Source organism: Ranitomeya variabilis, chromosome 6 (genome assembly GCF_051348905.1).
Source record: "Ranitomeya variabilis isolate aRanVar5 chromosome 6, aRanVar5.hap1, whole genome shotgun sequence".
NCBI lineage: Eukaryota > Metazoa > Chordata > Amphibia > Anura > Dendrobatidae > Ranitomeya > Ranitomeya variabilis.
The window spans coordinates 130,924,140-130,941,045 of record NC_135237.1 but is presented as its reverse complement, the minus strand read 5'-3'; the positions used below and the strand labels follow the sequence as shown (position 1 = coordinate 130,941,045).

General features: G+C 46.2%; 1 protein-coding gene across 4 annotated transcripts in view; it reads right to left on the bottom strand.

The window, feature by feature from the left end:
* Nucleotides 1–10,734, bottom strand: part of NOD1 (nucleotide binding oligomerization domain containing 1) — a 96,821-nt gene extending 86,087 nt beyond the window's left edge. For 3 of the 4 annotated variants that reach the window (XM_077269001.1, XM_077269002.1, XM_077269000.1), the window contains exon 1: nt 10,460–10,703. The gene's annotated coding sequence lies outside the window, so the exon portion shown is untranslated. Of the gene's footprint in view, nt 1–10,459 lie in introns of all 4 variants that reach the window. The other variant, XM_077268999.1, reaches the window with a different exon arrangement.
* Nucleotides 10,735–16,906: the final 6,172 nt, after the last annotated feature.

The window sequence follows — 16,906 nt, the reverse complement described above, 5'->3', positions numbered from 1 at the left end:
CTGTCCGCTCCCTCCTTGCTCATATCCACCCCCCCTGTGCTCCGATCCCCCCCCTGTGCTCCGATCCACCCCCCCACCACACTTACCGATCCTCCCGGTGTCCGTACGTCTGCTCGCTGGGCGCCGCCATCTTCCAAAATGGCGGGCGCATGCTCAGTGCGCCCGCCGAATCTGCCAGTCGGCAGATTCCTTACAAGTACATTTTGATCGCTGTGGTAGGTTCTACCACAGCGATCAAAATAAAAAAAATAATAAATAACCCCCCCCCTTTATCACCCCCATAGGGACAATAATAAAATAAAGAAATTTTTTATTTTTTTTGCCACTAGGGTTAGGGTTAGAACTAGGGTTAGAACTAGGGGTAGGGTTAGGGGTAGGGTTAGGGTTACGGGTAGGGTTAGGGTTATGGCATGTTCACACAGAGCGGATCGGCCGCGGATCCGCAGCGGATTGGCAGCGGATCCGCAGCGGATTGGCCGCGGATCCGCAGCGGATTGGCCGCTGCGAATTCGAAGCAGTTTTCCATCAGGTTTACAGTACCATGTACACCTAAGGAAAACCAAATCCGCTGTGCCCATGGTGCGGAAAATTCCGTGCAGAAACGCTGCGTTGTATTTTCCGCAGCATGTCAATTCTTTGTGCGGATTCCGCAGCGTATTACACCTGTTCCTCAATAGGAATCCGCAGGTGAAATCCGCACAAAAAAACACTGGAAATCTGCTGTAAATCCGCAGGTAAAACGCAGTGCCTTTTACCTGCAGATTTTTCAAAAATCGTGCGGAAAAATCTCACACGAATCTGCAACGTGGGCACATAGCCTTAGGGTTAGGGTTGGAATTAGGGCTAGGGTTTGAAATAGGGTTAAGATTAGGCTTGTGGTTAGGGTTACGGATAGGGTTAGGGGTGTGTTGGGGTTACAGTTGTGGTTAGGGTTGGGATTAGGGTTACGGTTGGAATTAGGGTTAGGATTAGGGTTGGAATTAGGGTTACGGGTGTGTTGCGGTTAGGGTTGTGGTTAGGGGTGTGTTGGGGTTAGGGTTGTGATTAGGGTTATGGCTACAGTTGGGATTAGGATTAGGGGTGTGTTGGGGTTAGTGTTGAAGTTAGAATTGAGGGGTTTCCACTGTTTAGGCACATCAGGGGTCTCCAAACACAACATGGCGCCACCATTGATTCCAGCCAATCTTGCGTTCAAAAAGTCAAATGGTGCTCCCGCCCTTCCAAGCCCCGACGTGCGCCCAAACAGTGGTTTACCCCCACATTTGGGGTACCAGCGTACTCAGGACAAACTGGGCAACAACTGTTGGGGTCCAATTTCTCCTGTTACCCTTGCAAAAATAAAAAATTACTTGCTAAAACATAATTTTTGAGGAAAGAACAATTATTTTTTATTTTCACGGCTCTGCGTTATAAACTTCTGTGAAGCACTTGGGGGTTGAAAGTGCTCACCACACATCTAGATAAGTTCCTTCGGGGGTCTAGTTTCCAAAATGGGGTCACTTGTGGGGTGTTTCTACTGTTTAGGCACATCAGGGGCTCTGCAAATGCAATGTGACGCCCGCAGACCATTCCATCAAAGTCTGCATTTCAAATGTCACTACTTCCCTTCCGAGCCCTGACGTGCGCCCAAACAGTGGTTTACCCCCACATATGGGGTATCAGCGTACTCACAACAAACTGGGCAACAAATATTGGGGTCCAAATTCTCCTGTTACCCTTGTGAAAATAAAAAATTGCTTGCTAAAACATCTTTTTTGAGGAAAGAAAAATGATTTTTTATTTTCACGGCTCTGCCTTGTAAACTTCTGTGAAGCACTTGGGGGTTGAACGTGCTCACCACACATCTAGATAAGTTCCTTGGGGGGTCTAGTTTCCAAAATGGGGTCACTTGTGGGGGGTTTCTACTGTTTAGGCACATCAGGGGCTCTGCAAATGCAATGTGACGCCCGCAGACCATTCCATCAAAGTCTGCATTTCAAATGTCACTACTTCCCTTCCGAGCCCTGACGTGCGCCCAAACAGTGGTTTACCCCCACATATGAGGTATCAGCGTACTCAGGACAAATTGGACAACAACGTCCGTGGTCCAGTTTCTCCTTTTACCGCTGGGAAAATAAAAAAATTGTTGCTAAAAGATCATTTTTGTGACTAAAAAGTTAAATGTTCATTTTTTACTTCCATGTTGCTTCTGCTGCTGTGAAACACCTGAAGGGTTAATAAACTTCTTGAATGTGGTTTTGAGCACCTTGAGGGGTGCAGTTTTTAGAATGGTGTCACTTTTGGGTATTTTCAGCCATATAGAACCCTCAAAATGACTTCAAATGTGAGGTGGTCCCTAAAAAAAATGGTTTTGTAAATTTTGTTGTAAAAATGAGAAATCACTGGTCAAATTTTAACCCTTATAACTTCCTAGCAAAAAAAAAAATTGTTTCCAAAATTGTGCTGATGTAAAGTAGACATGTGGGAAACGTTATTTATTAACTATTTTGTGTCACATAACTCTCTGGTTTAACAGAATAAAAATTCAAAATGTGAAAATTGCGAAATTTTCACATTTTTTGCCAAATTTCCGTTTTTTTCACAAATAAACTCAGAAATTATCGACCTAAATTTACCACTAACATGAAGCCCAATATGTCACGAAAAAACAATCTCAGAATCGCTAGGATCCGTTGAAGCGTTCCTGAGTTATTACCTCATAAAGGGACACTGGTCAGAATTTCAAAAAACGGCAAGGTCATTAAGGCCAAAATAGGCTGGGTCATGAAGGGGTTAACAACTCTGGACAATCTTATATAATATACATACGGTATATATTTGTTGCAGTATATAGACCAACTGCGGGTAATTACTTCAGTGGTGTAACACCAGAAATACAAGGAAAGTAATTTCTGGAAATATTTTTTTTTAGATAATTAATGCAAATAATGGTTATGGACACCTTAGCATGTTTTAGAGGACTGGACATGTTATAAAATTTTTCAGCAACTGATTTTCTAAACAAAAAAGTGAACTGCTTTGTTTCTGCAGCTTGCTTGTATTACAGTACACTGTAGGCTGCTGGATTTTGTTCAGTTTCAATCCCAACATCCAGTAATGTTTATCTCTTAGGTCAGTCTCCAGGCTATTCATCTAATCTCAAATCTAAATTAAAATCAGATTTGAGCATTAAAGACAAGAAGTGGCTTGAGAATAAAAAGAATTGAACAGCTTGCAGTGTACTCCAATAGAGGAAAGCTGAAGAGGCAGAAAGGTTACACATTTAAAAAAAAAAAATGACTGAAGAAATATTTTATAAAACATAATAATAAAGCTCTAAAAAAATGCAATGATGTCCATAGCTTTTAAAAACAGAAAATCCTGCTGAGGCCTTAAAGGTCAATCTTACGCTTATTCACTTCTTCCAGAGAATTGCAATAAAGGCAAAGTTGAAATATTTAAAATTCTGTTGTGACGATTCAGACTAAGGCCAAGTTCACATCTTGCTTTATTGCTACATTTTTTCTGCAGCTAAAACCTGATCTCTTGGCAGTAAAAAAGCAGGTCTTGATTAATTTTTCGCTGCATTTTTCGGGAGAGCGCAGGCGCCGGGCATGTAACAGAAACACAGGAGGCAGCGCACAGACGCAAGAGGGAGATTATTGACGTCTCAGAGGCGGTTGACACCAGGGGAGAAGACATACCTCCGGGACACAATTGAGGTATGGCGGCAATTTATAAAAGTGATTATTTCAGCATTCCTAGGGATACTAAACAGAAGAGCCACCGTCACAGTATGCAGCCTTAGTGCTGCTAAAGGGGGCCCTTTTACTTAAAAAGACCCTGGGGGGGTTGACAGGTGCCCTTTAAACAATGAAAGGTGTTAGGCCACCAATGCAAGACATATGTGAAACTATAAAACATTTTTGCAAAAAAGGGCAACTGATTAAATTTAATAGGGGGAAAGTTTTTTTTAAGCCTGAAAAAAATATAGTGACTATTCTGAACAAAAAAGCTGGATTCATGCAAGAAGCGCAACTGTGAACTAAGGTTATACGAGTTCAAGAAAAAGTACACAATTGTAAATGTAAGAACAGAAGGGAAGTTGAATTCGTCAGGCATCAATATTATTATCTGCTTCATATATTGCACTCATCATATTATATAGCACTGTGTAATTACAATTGCTCATTTTGCCTTTCTACCCTGCTAATTATTCTCGCTAGTGGACACAGCCATGGGGAACTGCATGAATATAATGTCAAACTCAAAAAAAAAAAAAAAAAAAAAAGGTAATTTCTTTAGGTATTCTGTTTCAGTCTATCTGCATTCAGTGCATATAAAAGGTGTGGCCTGCTTCTTTTTTTTTTCCGAGCTGGACATTATATTCATGTAGTTCCCCATGGCTCCATGTCCACCAGCTGGGTTTCAGTCCTTCTCTGCCCTTATGTACACGCACTCCACTTGACAAATGGTAAGGTTTTAATATTCGAGATTAGGACTGTCCCAAATAGGGTCACCGTGACGTGGTGTAACGGCTTTTACACTTTTTTTTAATCAAAATTATGTTATTTCCATGCACTATTGCTATTTATTTAATGCAGCGTATTTGCTTGCTATGTTTTTATCTTGGTTTTTATCCTGCCTGCCGAAGGTGATTTTTTTTGTTTTTTCCCATACACATAATATTTACTATGTAAAATAGGGGGCAGGTCACTGGGGGATCAGGGGTCATAAGCTGTCAGTATTAACACCTAATCAGAGCACCACATAAAGACCATCCCCCCCCCCCCCCCTGGCCACCCCAGGGCAGGAGCTTCATTAACTGAAAACAACAAGAAAAAGATTAACCCCCCTTCACCCCCGGAGCTTTTTCCGTTGTTTCGTTTTTCGCTCCCCTCCTTCCCAGAGCCATAACTTTTTTATTTTTCCGTCAATATGGCCATGTGAGGGCTTATTTTTTTGCGGGACGAGATGTACTTTTGAATGATACCATTGGTTTTACCATGCCGTGTAACAGAAAACGGGAAAAAATTTCCAAGTGTGATGAAATTGCAAAAAAAGTGCAATCTCACACTTGTTTTTTGTTTGGCTTTTTTGCTAGGTTCACCAAATGCTAAAACTAACCTGCCATTATGATTCTCCAGGTCATTACAAGTTCATACACACCTAACATGTCTAGGTTATTTTTTATCTAAGTGGCGGAAAAAGATTCCAAAATTTGAAAAAAAAAAATAAAAAAATTGCGCGATTTTCCGATACCCGTAGCGTCTCCAATTTTCGTGATCTGGGGTCAGGTGAGGGCTTATTTTTTGCGTGCCAAGCTGGTATTTTTAATGATACCATTTTGGTGTAGATACGTTCTTTTGATCGCCCGTTATTGCATTTTAATGCAATGTTGCGGCGACCAAAAAAACGTAATTTTGGCGTTTTGATTTTTTTTCTCGCTACACCATTTAGGTTAATCCTTTGATTTTAATGATAGATCGGGCGATTCTGAACGCGGCAATACCAAATATGTGTATGTTTGATTTTTTTTTTTAATTGTTTTATTTTGATTGGAGCGAAAGGGGGGTGATTTGAACTTTTAGATATTTTTTATTTTTTTTTATATTTTTAAACACTTTTTTTTTTTTTAATTTTGGCATGCTTTAATAGCCTCCATAGGAGGCTAGAAGCATGCACAACTCGATCGCCTCTGCTACATAGAGGTGAAGTACAGATCACCTCTATGTAGCAGAAATGCAGGTGTACTTTGAACGCCGACCACAGGGTGGCGCTCAAAGCAATCGGCCATCAACAACAATAGAGGTCTCAAGGAGACCTCTGGTTGTTATGGCAATGCACCGATGACCCCCGATCATGTGACGGGGGTCAGCGGTGCGAGCATTTCCGGCCGCGCGCGCTAGTTAAATGCCGCTGTCAGCGCTTGATGGCGGCATTTAACTAGTTAATGGGCAAAACAAAACAGCTGACATGTCGCGGCTTTGAGGTGGGCTCACCTCCGGAGCCCACCTCAAAGCAGGGGATCTGACAGCTGACGTACTATTCGGTCAGTTGGCAGAAAGGGGTTAAACAACAACCACAAGATGGATTTCGCCAACCAAGGAATCATTTTAATCAGTATAACGGCGCCAACCTAAAGGCCTCATACAAGCAGGTGTCACCTTCTGGACCCACACCTCTCTTGTATTGGAGCCATTGTAAATGGAAAGGTGGCCAAGTACATGTGCCTCCATCCTTTCACTTCTATACGAGTTCCCAAAAATTGCTGAGCTCGCAGGAATGGCTTATTCCAGATCACCAATAGGCAAGAACGAGAATAAACGCTCATGCACGGCTATCTCTCCATTCACATCACCAAGAGTCAGGTACCTGTTCTCAAGATAGAAGTTCACCCCTGAGACCTGCGCCTATCAGACATTTATGGCATAAAGCAGGTGGATCAGAGTAGGTCGCTATACTATTTTGTGCAAAAAGATTCAGTATAACTTAAGATAACTTGTTATGTAAAATATCGCTATTAACCTGCAGATATTTGGTTAATCTGCAGATTAATAGTCTAACACCATGCGGTGCCTGCACCGAGAACCCTGCTGCAGAGAGGAAATTAACATTATTCCCCCCGGCCTAGTCACATAGCGGGTGCTATAACCACTCCCCCAGCACTGACTGACAGCAGGTTCAGCATCAGAGCTGTCAGTCAGTGCCGGTAGTCTAAATTCTGCACTTCTCTTATACATAGTGAACTTACTTCCATGCACTTCCAACCAACTTTCTTATTTTTAGACACCATCTTGAATTTCAGATTTCACTCTGCTTTTTTCACCTTTATGCTCTGCTATAAATCCCATGATGCATCAGTACGGTATCACATGACCAGCTAGAGTCAGTACCGTGTCTGCTTGCTGAACTAACAATGTGATTACCCTTCTCTCTATATTCTCCTAAATGAGTCAGCAGATCAGTGTGCAGCCGGGGGGCTCCCACAATATAGGTGTACGGCACAAGCCTCACCAACGCGATCAGATGGGATATTTGTCCCCCATCTCTACCTGTGGAGAAAGTGTATGGTACTCCTCATACTACTTTATCATACTGGTAGTTCTGGTGACATATGGAGACCCCCCCCAAAGAGCACATAATGTCATGTAATTCTCAGGGGGTCAAGGTGGGGTCACATGACCAAATTGAAGTGATGCAGGCCATGAATTTTCAGATAGAAAGCAACAACTACATAAGCCAATACTAGCTGAATTGCAGTACAGTATAGGGAGACTGGGGACAGAAAGTGTTAAAACAAAACCCAGAGTGCTACTTTAATACATTTTAATTACTGTATATACACTCGAGTATAAGCCGAGATTTTCAGCCCATTTTTTTAGGTTAAAAGTGCCCCTTTCGGCTTATACTCGAGTCATTGTCCCAGGGGGTCAGCGGGGGAGGGGGAGTGGCGGCTGTCACATCATACTCACCTGTTCCCGGCACGGTCCCTGGCAACTTCTCCAATGCGATGGTCTGTGACGCCGGCAGCTTGTTCCTGTGTGCAGCAGTCACATGGTACCGCTCATTAAAGTAAAGAATATGTGCTCCGCCCCTATGGGAGTGGAGTCGGGTCCATATTCATTACTGCAATGAGCGGCACCATGTGACCGCTGAACACAGGAACAAGCTGCCGGTGTCACAGACCATCACATCAGAGAAGCTGCCAGGGACCGAGCCGGGAGGGTGAGTATGACTGGGGGAGGGTGAGCCATGCGATAATCACCTGTCCCCATTCCACTGCCGGGCTCCGTCTTCCGCATCCTCTGGCTGTGACGTTCAGGTCAGAGGGCGTGATGACGCATTTAGTGCAGGCCACCCTCTGCCTGAACAGTCACTGCAGAGAGCCGGAAGACACAGCAGCGCGCAGCGGTGGAACGGGGACAGGTGAATATCGCAAGTGTCGGGGGCCTGAGCAACGAGAAGGGAGTATGTAATTTTTTTTTATTTTTTTTTAATCGCAGCAGCATATGGGGCATAATCTATGGAGCATTTTATGGGGCCATCAACCTTTGTGCAGCATTATATGGGGCATAATATTCTATGGAACATCTTATGGGGCCATAATCAACCTTTTATGCAGCATTATATGGGGCATATTATAATATGGAACATCTTATGGGGCCCATCATGAACTTTATGAAGCATTATATGGGGCATATTTTGTATGAAGCATCTTATGGGGCCATCATGAACTGTATGGAGCATTATATGGGGCATATTTTGTATGAAGCATCTTATGGGGCCATCATGAACTTTATGGAGCATTATATGGGGCTCCTGATTTAATATGGATATTCAAAAACACTAAACCTACTGATGTCTCAATTAATTTTACTTTTATTGGTACATTTTATTTTTTAAATTCACCGGTAGCTGCTGCATTTCCCACCCTAGGCTTATACTCCAGTCATTAAGTTTTCCCAGTTTTTTGTAGCAAAATTAGGGGCCTCGGCTTATACTCAAGTACATACGGTCATTAAATTCTCTGTTCATTCTGAGCTCAGGAGTCCAGTGGAAGGGTCCTACTCAGTGACTGACAGCTGTCACTCATGTTTGGTCATATGCTGTCAACCACGGAGTGAGACCACCCACTGGACTCCTAACTGTAGGAAGGAGCTGGGATTTCTCCCAAGAAATTACTAGTTGTATAGAATAATTTCCCTCTAGATGGCAGCTTAATCAGCATTTTCAGGGTAATAAGTTCCTTTTAATCTGCGTACCGGACCTCTCACACTTATTCCATGGAGTGTTACCACTTCATTCAGTTTCACCACAGTAGGAGAGAAATCTAAAATTGAAAGCAACTGAAACTAAAGGGGTATGGCTCAATCAATTACTCAACAGTTCAGGGCAGAGCAAAGTACTGCAGTGCGCAGGCGCCGGAAAGGTCAGAGAGGCCCGGCGCCTGCGCACTGCAGTACTTTGCTCTGCCCTCAACAGGGCAGACAAAGTACGCCTGCGCCGGAGCCGCGGCGTAAAGACCCGAAGAGGACGTCATGGAATGAACATGGGAGGCGCCGGAGCGGACCGGAGACACCCATCCGACCTGACCGCACCGGGACCGCCCCTGGGTGAGTATAATCTAACGTCTTTTTCTCCTCTTTCAGGTAACATCGGGGGCTTATCTACAGCATTACAGAATGCTGTAGATAAGCCCCTGATGCCAGTGAGCTTACCTCACCAGCCATTTTGGGGGTGACAGGTTCCCTTTAAGGTGCACATTCCTTTTTAATACAACGGGTTTGTGTTAACCCATCACCTTTACAGAGCAGTTTATTAGGGGTCTATTAGACGCCATGGTTCATTTAAAGGGAATATCTCCACAAGATTTCACCTCCCAACCTATATGTTCATGTAAGTCTTTCACAGACAAGTCTGGTAATACCTTTATATGACCAGTCCGTTCTCAGTTACTGAGAAACGAGCATTGGATATGTAAATGAGGCTGAAGGGCTGGTTGCAGATCAGAAGCCTCTGTCACTCCAGCTCTACTCCACATCCAACATCGCTCCTATTGCTTGATTGACGGCTCCTTTGCCTTAAGTTACAAAGCAGAAAGGCCACCAGTCAAGCAAGAGGAGGCAATGCTGGGTGGGAGATAGAGCTGGAGTGACAGAAGCTTCAGATCAACCATAGTTCATCAGCCTCAATTACATATCAACTTAAACAACTAATCAACAAATATGCTGCATTCACTACAGGTCTACAGAGCCTCAGGGTCCAAGACACCCATCCTCAGGATTGTTGGTATCCCAGCAGCCAGTTACCCTTATAACTTGCCATTTTGGAATAAACCTTTAGGGTATGTGCACTCGTAATCTGGAGGACTGCGGATTTGATAACTCCGCAGGGCAAAACCGCTGCGGTTTTATCGCGGTTTCCGCTGCGGGTTTACACCTGCAGTTTTCTATTGGAGCAGGTGTAAACCCGCAGCGGAATCCGCACAAAGAATTGACATGCTGCGGAATGTAAACCGCTGCGTTTCCGTGCGTTTTTTTCCACAGCATGTGCACTGCAGATTGTTTCCCATAGGTTTACATTGTACTGCAAACGCATGGGAAACTGCTGCGGACCCGCTGCAAAATCCCCTTAAGGAAATCATAACTGAGAAAAAACAGAAAGCTGGAAAATGTGGTGCTCTAACTGCAACAATGAGTCAGTGCAATAGAGGGTCTTCTATTGTGCCCCCACAGGGCTGTGATCTGACAGTCACCGCAGATAAAAATTCAGCCAGTGCCCCAAGTGTAGGGAAGGATTCTGCCACTTCTAGGACTAGCGCTGCAGGCGATCAGTGACCGGAACGTGGCTGCCGAGATCGGCAGCAACTACATTCCCACACTGAGCCCCCAGCACCTGTCTGCAGAGCTGTGATCGCCACGAGACCCCGAGCTCTGATCACTAATGTCCCCACAGTGACTGTGGAAATCGCACTTACTTTCCTCCGTGTCTCCGCATCACCCGGCCACTGGTAACGTGTCCATAACCGGAGAATCGCAAGACGTTTCCTAAAGTAGAGGATCCGCTGCTCAGTCTACACGGAGAAGTAGCGATAGTGCAGCGCTGCGCCGCGCCCACACTCCACGGTCACCCACAGCACGGAACACTCGCTCTACCACTGCGAGTGCTGTCAGCTGTCTCCGAGCCAACGTCCTATCCCCGCCCACTCCGACAGTGACGCCCCAGACCAGGCGGCGACCGCACGCCCCACTGGGCATGTCTGCAGAGAACCTGTCAGCTGTAATGCTGCGACACGTGACTGACTGTGAAGTAGCGGGAAAATCCGACTGAACGACAGCGACGTCCGTGAGAAAAGTCCTGCAATTACAGGGGCGCAAAAACCTAAAAGCCCCTCTCAGTGAGCCAACAGAAAGTGAGAATTACCACATAAAGTACATGAAGAACACCTCATACAGGAAAAAGTCAGGGCAAAGCCCACTGAGAATTAGGAGTTTCCATAATACACATTTGTTCATGGTTCAATCAGAACGAATCCAGCAAAATGGCAGCCAGACCACCAACATTTATAGGAGTCTCCTGAGGGATATGAAGGGTTAAAAAATAAAACGTTACACTCACCTGTCCTGACACGGCAGCGCTCTTCCCAGCCCTCCACCCAGGCCTCTACCGAGCACCCCACCCAGGTCTCTGCCTAGACCCCCCACATGGCTCTGCCCAGCCTCACAGCCAGGTCTCTGCCCAGCCCCCATCCAGTCCTCTACCGAGCACCCTACCCAGGTCCCAGCCCAGTCCTCTACCGAGCATCTATCCCAAGCCTCTGCCCAGCCCCCCACCGAGCACCTATCCCAAGTCTTTACCTAGCCCCCCACCCAGGCCTCTACCGAGCACCTATCCCAAGTCTTTACCTAGCCCCCCACCCAGGCCTCTACCGAGCACCTATCCCAAGTCTTTACCTAGCCCCCCACCCAGGCCTCTACCGAGCACCTATCCCAAGTCTTTACCTAGCCCCCCACCCAGGTCTCTACTGAGCACCCCACCAAGGCCTCTGACGAGCCTCCCAGCCAGGCCTCTATCCAGCCCCACACCTAGGCCTCTACTGATCACCCCACCCAGGCCTCTACCGAGCACCTAACCCAGGTCTCTGCCTAGCCCCCACCCAGGCCACTGCCCAGCCTCCCAGCCAGATCTCTGTCCAGTCCCCGTGCCAGACCTCTGCCCAGGCAAAGACAAAATGCAAAAGTTACCAAAACAACAACCAAACAACAACCAAAAAGGATGAGAACAGAGAAATGATCTGTGATCACATCCTGCAGAACCACTCCTTTAGGCCGGCATCACACTTAACGTATTAAAAATAGGTCCGATTCTCTCGGACAAGAGTCGCACGAGTGTTCTCCGTATGGTCATCCATGTCTAATCCGTTTGCAATGCGATGATGTGATTTCCTCGCATCTATGTATTCGTATAACATGCGATTTTAACATGTGCTTTTACATACAGGAATTCTGTCATTTACACGTTTTAAAACTAGATATTCTTCAAAACAAACATGAGTTTTGGTGAGGGAAGGGGACAAACGCAGGGCTGCAGCTAGGAGACAGGGCAAGGGTGGAGGCACCGGCATCCTCGCCATCTGAGGTATCCTGGGGAATAGGGCGAGCTAGGGCGCCCCCTAGTGCTAGGGCCAGGAAAGTTGCCCCTGGTCCCAGTTTTCTTACCAGTCCTATCGTGACATTGCTCCTGCGATGCTGACTGGCTGAGCAGTCAACTCCTATTTCATCCCTCACCTCACATGCAGGGCCGGACTGGCCATCGGGCAGTTCTGGCAAATGCCAGAAGGGCCGATGGCAGTAGTGGGCCGCTCGAGTGTGCCGCTGTCGGCACACTCCCCCCGCTGTCGCGGCACACTCCCGGCCCCGCATTCAACTATACCGGCGTCATAGACACCGGTACAGTTGAATGCAATGATGGAGGAGGGAGCGTCCGCTGACGCCCCCTCTCCCATCATTCCCCGCTCTGCCTGCCGCTGACACTGCGGGTGCGCGATGATGTCATATCATCGCGCACCTGCGGTGTGACCGGCCGGGCAGACTGCATCTGCTGAGACCGGAGCAGCGCGGGGCACGAGGAGAGAGGTGAGTAGTGTGGGGTTTTTTTTATCAATGATTGATGACTGGATTGTGGAGCTGGGGGGGGCTGCCTGCCTGCATGCATTACATTCTGTGGGGGCTGCCTGCCTGCATTACATTCTGTGGGGGCTGCCTGCCTGCATTACATTCTATGGGGGCTGCCTGCATGCATTACATTCTATGGGGGCTGCCTGCATGCATTACATTCTATGGGGGCTGCCTGCATGCATTACATTCTGTGGGGGCTGCCTGCCTGCATTACATTCTATGGAGGCTGCCTGCATGCATTACATTCTATGGGGGCTGCCTGCATGCATTACATTCTGTGGGGGCTGCCTGCCTGCATTACATTCTGTGGGGGCTGCCTGCCTGCATTACATTCTGTGGGGGCTGCCTGCCTGCATTACATTCTGTGGGGGCTGCCTGCATGCATTACATTCTGTGGGGGCTGCCTGCCTGCATTACATTCTGTGGGGGCTGCCTGCCTGCATTACATTCTGTGGGGGCTGCCTGCCTGCATTACATTCTATGGGGGCTGCCTGCATGCATTACATTCTGTGGGGGCTGCCTGCCTGCATTACATTCTATGGGGGCTGCCTGCCTGCATTACATTCTGTGGGGGCTGCCTGCCTGCATTACATTCTGTGGGGGCTGCCTGTCTGCATTACATTCTATGGGGGCTGCCTGCCTGCATTACATTCTGTGGGGGCTGCCTGCCTGCATTACATTCTGTGGGGGCTGCCTGCCTGCATTACATTCTGTGGGGGCTGCCTGCCTGCATTACATTCTGTGGGGGCTGCCTGTCTGCATTACATTCTGTGGGGGCTGCCTGCCTGCATTACATTCTGTGGGGGCTGCCTGCCTGCATTACATTCTGTGGGGGCTGCCTGTCTGCATTACATTCTGTGGGGGCTGCCTGTCTGCATTACATTCTGTGGGGGCTGCCTGTCTGCATTACATTCTGTGGGGGCTGCCTGCCTGCATTACATTCTGTGGGGGCTGCCTGCATGCATTATATCCTATGGGGGCTGCCTGCCTGCATTACATTCTATGGGGGCTGGCTGCATTCCTTTCCATGGGCCTGTGCTGCATTATATTCTATGGGGCTGGCTGCATTCCATTCCATGGGCCTGTGCTGCATTATATTCTATGGGGCTGGCTGCATTCCATTCCATGGGCCTGTGCTGCATTATATTCTATGGGGCTGGCTGCATTCCATTCTATGGGCCTGTGCTGCATTATATTCTATGGGGCTGTGCTGCATTACATTCTATGGGGCTGTGCTGCATTACATTCTATGGGGGCTGCCTGCATTACATTCTATGGGGGCTGTGCTGCATTATATTGTATGGTGGCTGCCTGCATTACATTCTATGGGGGCTGGCTGCATTCCATTCCATGGGCCTGTGCTGCATTATATTCTATGGGGCTGGCTGCATTCCATTCCATGGGCCTGTGCTGCATTATATTCTATGGGGCTGGCTGCATTCCATTCTATGGGCCTGTGCTGCATTATATTCTATGGGGCTGGCTGCATTACATTCTATGGGGGCTGTGCTGCATTATATTGTATGGTGGCTGCCTGCATTACATTCTATGGTGGCTGGCTGCATTCCATTCCATGGGCCTGTGCTGCATTATATTCTATGGGGCTGGCTGCATTACATTGTATGGTGGCTGTGCTGCATTATATTCTATGGGGCTGTGCTGCATTATATTCTAGGGGGCTGTGCTGCATTATATTCTATGGGGCTGTGCTGTATTACATTCTATGGGGCTGTGCTGCATTATATTCTATGGGGCAGTGCTGTATTACATTCTATGGGGCTGTGCTGCATTAAATTCTATGGGGCTGGCTGCATTACATTCTATGGGGGCTGTGCTGTATTACATTCTATGGGGACTGTGCTGCATTAAATTCTATGGGGCTGTTCTGTATTACATTCTATGGGGCTGGCTGCATTACATTCTATGGGGGCTGTGCTGCATAAATTCTATGGGGGCTGTGCTGCATTACATTCTATGGAGGCTGTGCTGCATTACATTCTATGGGGGCTGTTTTGTATTACATTCTATGGGGGCTGTGTTGTATTACATTCTATGGGGGCTGTGCTGTATTATAGTCTATGGGGGCTGTGCTGTATTACATTCTATGGGGACTAAGCTGTAATGCTGGATACAGCTGTAATTATGTTATATAGTCGTGTTACACTCCCCTCACTTCTTGTAGCCTACAAGTGTACAAAGATATTATACAGTCACCATGCGACAAGTGGGCCTGTGTGACTTCAAATGCCAGGGCTGAATTTTAGTCCCAGTCCGGCCCTGCTCACATGTATAATGTGAAGAAAAGGAGGTCACGTGGGTCTCGTGAGAGAAGGAGTGTGGCGTTGACCCGGTGCAGAGGAAGATACCAGACAACAGCAAGTGACAGGGCGGCCAAGTGCAGATATCAGGCTGATCACCGATAGCTGCTTCTGCGCAGGCGCCACTGGAGACATTTTCAAACTTATTTTTTTTAGGAACTTCAGCATTACATCAAACAAATGTGTATATAATTCATTATGTATGCGATCAGGCTGGTGCGCAGGCACCACCACTTGACTGCAGAAGGGTTTTTTTTTTTTCCCATGTTATATATAATATTCGTTATGTAAACTAGTGGGCAGGTCTATGAGGGATCAATGACCTGTCAGGAGCCATACACATGAAGACCCCCACAGGCCGCCCTGCAGCACGAGCATATCATTAACTCAAAACTGAAAATAAAGGTTAAACAACAACCACAAGATGGATTACATCAACCAAGGTATTTTATTCAGTATAACGGCGCCGACCTGACACTGTCTGTAGGTTACTGAGCACAATCCTGCTGACAGGTTCCCTTTAATGACAGCAAGACTGCCCTCCCTGGGAAGAGTGGTGTTATTCAACTGTTAGGTGACCAAAAGCAGCATTCTGGTCTGCACAGTGAGCTGCTGCCATTGTATAGGCACTGCGATTCACATGCCGTGGCAGGCGGCGCAGCCAGTAAAATGTTCCTCCTTTTACTCCAACGTTCTTCTCTGGTGGAAATTACGTTCTAAATTAATTCACTAAATGCATGGTGCCTACATTGACACGATGAGGACAGTGTCCTTATGTGAGGCTGCATGACTGCTCCTGGTTTTGGGGAAGCTATATTTCATTGATGACATTATGAATTTACAGATGTACCGCTCTACATTGAAAGAGAAAGTGCTACCATCACTCTACGCCTTTGGTAGACATGCATTTTTCCAACATGACAATGATCCAAAACACATCTGTTACATTTTGAAGACAACCAGGGTGAAAGTGACTCAGTGGTCAAGTACGTCTCCAGATCTGAAAGCAACCGAAACAATTTTGGGGAGTTCTGAGGAGACAACTTGAGCGTCGCTCTCCATCCAGCATTCAGGTTCCAAAAGCTGTCATTGTGCACTACAAATAAAAAGCAGTTTTGCAATTTCTTTTTTTACTGTTTTCACTGTTGTATGAATGACACATTAACTATTTTACAGCTGAGTACGATTATGGCGATACTGTATTTTTAAAGCTTCTGCACAATAAAACCAATTCATGAAGAAACATTCTTTCACCCCTATTCAAAAGTATCTATTTTATTTTACTGTTGATAGGGTTGTTTTTTAAGGCACAAACTACTTTACATCACTTTTCATTCCTTTATTTGTGTGTTTATTGCTGTTAAAAAGTTTACAATTACCTTTTATGGCATTCATGTGATATGCTTAATGTGATGGCTTTATGGTTTGAATAGTTATGGAAGATAAAAATGTTAACTTTCACTTTTTTCTTAAATTGTGCTTTTTTTTATTTAAGAAAATGTGAACACTTGTAAAAGACATTGAAATATGTCTATCACAGTGTATTATTGCTGGTCTTCCTTGCACCACTGGTTGGGCGAAACCGGTGTACAAAGATGGCTAATCTAGGATCCATTGTTAGGCTTACAGCTGGCACACTTATCGCAACCTGTAATAGTCGAGGATGAAAAAGAAAGTTTCTTTTGTTTAACCACTTAGGCTAAGTTCACACTAGCGTTCGGGGGGCTTTGCGGAGGGCTGCGTATGTCCTCTGCTAAGCCTCGTCTACTTCTGCATACTTCTGCATGTGTCCTGCTTACCTATCTTTAACCCCTTCATGACCCAGCCTATTTTGACCTTAATGACCTGGCCGTTTTTTGCAATTCTGACCAGTGTCCCTTTATGAGGTAATAACTCGGGAATGCTTCAACGGATCCTAACGGTTCTGAG